The 5,294-nt window shown below is 39.7% G+C and overlaps 1 non-coding gene across 1 annotated transcript; it reads left to right on the top strand.

Moving 5' to 3' along the window:
* Positions 1-4,202: 4,202 nt before the first annotated feature.
* Rnu6-33 (RNA, U6 small nuclear 33) lies at positions 4,203-4,309 on the top strand. The gene has a single exon (XR_005501538.1). It is a non-coding gene; the product is annotated as a U6 spliceosomal RNA (small nuclear RNA).
* The last annotated feature ends 985 nt before the right edge of the window (positions 4,310-5,294 follow it).

The following is a 5,294-nucleotide window of genomic DNA, read 5'->3' as shown; positions in this document are numbered from 1 at the left end:
GTGATTTGGTTTAGACACTCAAGAAATAATGTATGGGCCAGCAAGGTGGCTCAGCACGCAAAGGAACAAAGGGAAAAATCAGGTGACCCAAGGTCAGTCTCTGCAAGCCACATGGCAGAAGTAAAAACTGCCAACTCCCTAATTTTGTCCTCTGACTTTCCCATGCACATGCATGCGCATGCGCGCACACACACACACTCCCCACACAGAGAGACAGACACACAGAACCACAAACACATAGACATATACACATAATATATAAAAATATAATAAAAAATAAACGTGAGAGAAGTGACTCAAACTATCCTAACATTATATAACCTAATAAAATATAGTTACTACTGTCCCTTCCAACAGACATTTCTTTTTTTTAACATCTAGATTTTTTCCCATCTTTATTAACTTGAGTATTTCTTATATACATTTCGAGTGTTATTCCCTTTCCCGGTTTCCGGGCAAACATCACCCTCCCCCCTCCCCTTCTTTATGAGTGTTCCCCTCCCAACCCTCCCCCCATTGCCGCCCTCCCCCCAACAGACTAGTTCACTGGGGGTTCAGTCTTAGCAGGACCCAGGGCTTCCACTTCCACTGGTGCTCTTACTAGGATATTCATTGCTACCTATGAGGTCAGAGTCCAGGGTCAGTCCATGTATAGTCTTTGGATAGTGGCTTAATCCTAGAAGCTCTGGTTGGTTGGCATTGTTGTTCCTATGGGATCATACACCCATTCAAGCTCTTTCAGTCCTTTCTAAGATTCCTTCAACGGGGGTCCCGTTCTCAGTTCAGTGGTTTGATGCTGGCGTTCGGCTATGTATTTGCTGTATTCTGGGTGTGTCTCTCAGGAGAGATCTACATCTGGTTCCTGTCGGCCTGCACTTCTTTGCTTCATCCATCTTATCTAATTGGGTGGCTGTATATGTATGGGCCACATGTGGGGCAGGCTCTGAATGGGTGTTCCTTCTGCCTTTGTTCTAAACTTTGCCTCCCTATTCCCTGCCAAGGGTATTCTTGTTCCCCTTTTAAAGAAGGAGTGAAACATTCGCATTTCGGTCATCCTTCTTGAGTTTCATGTGTTCTGTGCATCTAGAGTAATCCAACAGACATTTCAAGTGAACACAAACTTTTCTATTAACTTAAGAAAGAAAGTTAATAATCATCTCCTTTGGCTCCCAGACCTGTGTTTTACTTTGACCAGTTGGTTTTGATTCTGTGTGCATATCTACTCAGAAATATCCAAGAACCTTTTAGAAATACTAATGCCCTGACACTTTCAACCCAGTTTATTTGATTTGGAATCCCCTGGATCTGGGGCCAAGCAAGGACATTTTTACACTTTCCAAGTGACAACAATGGGCTTCCAACACAGAACATGTTCAAGGAGTTGATCATTAACTTGCTCAGAGTAAATGGCACTATGCAGCTTTTGCAGTGTGTGCCTATGAATAATTCAGAGTGAATCATGAGCCTTTAAATCAATGGTTCTCAACCTTCCTAACGTTGTGAGCCTTTGCTACAGTTCTTCATGTTGTGGTAACCCTCTACGATAAATCTGGTTTTGTTGTTACTTCACAAATGTAGTTTTACTAATGTTGTAAATCATAATGTAAATATATTTTTGGAGATGTTGGTTTGCCAAAAGTATCTTGATATAGAAGTTGAGAATGGCTTCTCTAGATAACCCATTCCATAATAATATACAATACTCAATCACCAATTACACTTCAGTGAAATTTTTCTTCTTTTTCTTTTTCTTTCTTTGTCTTATCCTAAGTATCATATTCCCATTTCTATAGGATCCAAGTTAAATTGATAATGCTACACACACACACACACACACACACACACACACACACACACAGAGAGAGAGAGAGAGAGAGAGAGAGAGAGAGAGAGAGAGAGAGAGCCTGCTTTTCAGGTTTGTGGCTATGAATGCCAGTGTTTTATTTTTTATGTACTCAAATATACTCCATTAGGTTGAAGTCAGGAAGGAAATATTGTAAATCTTGTGATAATAACCAAAACGAAAAGATATCTTTACCATTCCGTTTTCCTTTCCTTTAGATGTATAAATAACAGTGCAATCTGTGCATTGTATGCCATGACTCTAATATAGTTTAGGACGAGCCTACATTTTGTTTTTATAGTGGCTGTTCTGGCATGCTGTCTGTTGTTATGTAGAGAACCTGGTAAATCCCCATGTAGAGCCTGTGTTTCCCTCTTCTGTCTGTATGAGTTCATATAAGCTTTGCTCAGATGATTTAGAGGGCATTGGTTTATTGATGCCCTGTATGTCTTCTGGTGCATATATTCTTTCTGCCTATTCAATGGTGTTCCTAGAGCTTTGAGGGGAAATAATTTTATATGGATAACAAATTTAGAGCTTAGTGTTTCAAGGTTTTTCTCTCTCTGAATAATGTCTGAATGTGGGTCTCTGTACTTGTGTCCATCTGCTTCAGGAGGATGCTTCTTTGATGATGACTGAGCAAGGTATTGATCTATGAGTATAGCAGATGTCATTAGGAGTCATTTTATAACTATATTTTTTAGTAAGATTAGTAGTATTTGGGCTTACCCTAGATATCTAGAGTATCTCATCCCTGGTTCTTTGTCACCTAAGCAGTTTTAGGCATGGGTCTTATGTCAAATCAGATATTTATTGGTTTCTACCAAAAGCTTCATGCCTCAGTTACTTAAAATTTTATATGCTGAACATGATTATAAAACAAAGGTTTTGTGTTTTTGTGTCTGTTAGCATTTACATTTGTCTTTCAGTAGCCTATAGATCATCTTTCCTTAACGGAGACACTAGAACACAGGGTTGAAAGTTCTATGTGGGTACCAGCTCAATCTCATCATATTCAATCAGTTGTATAGGTCCTGTCTTCAGCAATAGAGCTTTCCTGTTAATTTGCAGAGAGCAATCTGTTGTCTTGGCAACAGCCAGGGTTGTTTGGGGATTTTCTTGGGACCCCATTAGCTAACAACTCAATTGAATGCAACCCAACCTAGGTTCTGAAAGGTGGTTCAGCCAAGGTGTTAAGAGATGATGATTCTGTCTCCCCTATTATTGGGAAACATTGTTAGGATTGTCTTCATTTAAGAAAGTTCCACTATACTAGGTTTCCATATCACACATCAAATGTCCCTATCTCTCTTTATATTCCCTCTCTCAACTCCCCCTCCCTTCTCCTTCCCACTCTATTCTCTCCTTTCCATCCCCCACTTTCAGTCCACCCATAAAATCTATTCTATTTCTCTTTTGCAAATAAATCCATGTGTGTCTTCTAGTCCCTTCCTCTATACATAACTTCTTTGCATCTATGTGTAGCTTGTTTACAATTTACTTAGTAGCTAGCATCCACATGTAAATGAATACATACTATATTTATCTTTCTGGGTCTTGTAGTAGGATAGAGCATCCTTTGGGTATATGCTCAAGAGTTATACAGCTGAATCTTGAGATAGACTGATTCCATCTTTCTGAGGAAACAGTAATTTTTACTTTGTATGCATTCTAATAATATGATTGTGTTTTCCAAATGCCTATTAATTAACTAAATATGACAAAGTTGTACTGTCATGCCAACTTTCTGACTGGGACTATAGAGAAACAGATGACAAAGAAAATTATACTTGCAAGTAAATAGTTCCAAAAGGCATGTAAAGACAAAGTGGCTTAGGTTCACTCAGGCATATGGAAGAGGATGAGGAAAAGAGAGAAATGTGTTTGTGCTTTAAATTAATATCTCCAGGAAAGGTATGAAACAAGCCTCCTCATTCGTACAGAAGAATATGAGCAAACAGTTCTGGAGCAATCCTCAGTCTCCAATTTCCAAAACATACATGCTTGTCAAATGTAGAAAGGACTGAAAGAGCTTGAAGGGGCTCAAGACCCCATATGAACAACAATGCCAAGCAACCAGAGCTTCCAGGGACTAAGCCACTACCTAAAGACTATACATGGACTGACCCTGGACTCTGACCTCATAGGTAGCAATGAATATCCTAGTAAGAGCACCAGTGGAAGGGGAAGCCCTGGGTCCTGCCAAGACTGAACCCCCAGTGAATGTGATTGATGGGGGGAGGGCGGCAATGGGGGAAGGATGGGGAGGGGAACACCCATATAGAAGGGGAGGGGGAGGGGCTAGGGGGATGTTGGCCCGGAAACCGGGAAAGTGAATAACATTCGAAATGTAAATAAGGTGCTCGCTTCAGCAGCACATATACTAAAATTGGAACGATACAGAGAAGATTAGCATGGCCCCTGCGCAAGGATGACACGCAAATTCGTGAAGCGTTCCATATTTTTACAGATCATGGAAACAGAAATTAAACAGTGATGTCGACAGACTAAGAGAAGTCATGAGCCAAATGGACTTAACGGATATTTATAGAACATTCTATCCTAAAGCAAAAGGATATACCTTCTTCTCAGCTCCTCATGGTACTTTCTCCAAAATTGACCATATAATTGGTCAAAAAACGGGCCTCAACAGGTACAGAAAGATAGAAATAATCCCATGCGTGCTATCGGACCACCACGGCCTAAAACTGGTCTTCAATAACAATAAGGGAAGAATGCCCACATATACGTGGAAATTGAACAATGCTCTACTCAATGATAACCTGGTCAAGGAAGAAATAAAGAAAGAAATTAAAAACTTTTTAGAATTTAATGAAAATGAAGATACAACATACTCAAACTTATGGGACACAATGAAAGCTGTGCTAAGAGGAAAACTCATAGCGCTGAGTGCCTGCAGAAAGAAACAGGAAAGAGCATATGTCAGCAGCTTGACAGCACACCTAAAAGCTCTAGAACAAAAAGAAGCAAATACACCCAGGAGGAGTAGAAGGCAGGAAATAATCAAACTCAGAGCTGAAATCAACCAAGTAGAAACAAAAAGGACCATAGAAAGAATCAACAGAACCAAAAGTTGGTTCTTTGAGAAAATCAACAAGATAGATAAACCCTTAGCCAGACTAACGAGAGGACACAGAGAGTGTGTCCAAATTAACAAAATCAGAAATGAAAAGGGAGACATAACTACAGATTCGGAGGAAATTCAAAAAATCATCAGATCTTACTATAAAAACCTATATTCAACAAAATTTGAAAATCTTCAGGAAATGGACAATTTCCTAGACAGATACCAGGTATCGAAGTTAAATCAGGAACAGATAAACCAGTTAAACAACCCCATAACTCCTAAGGAAATAGAAGCAGTCATTAAAGGTCTCCCAACCAAAAAGAGCCCAGGTCCAGACGGGTTTAGTGCAGAATTCTATCAAAC

Source organism: Rattus norvegicus, chromosome 2 (genome assembly GCF_036323735.1).
Source record: "Rattus norvegicus strain BN/NHsdMcwi chromosome 2, GRCr8, whole genome shotgun sequence".
Lineage (NCBI taxonomy): Eukaryota > Metazoa > Chordata > Mammalia > Rodentia > Muridae > Rattus > Rattus norvegicus.
This window is presented reverse-complemented; position numbering and strand designations above follow the sequence as displayed.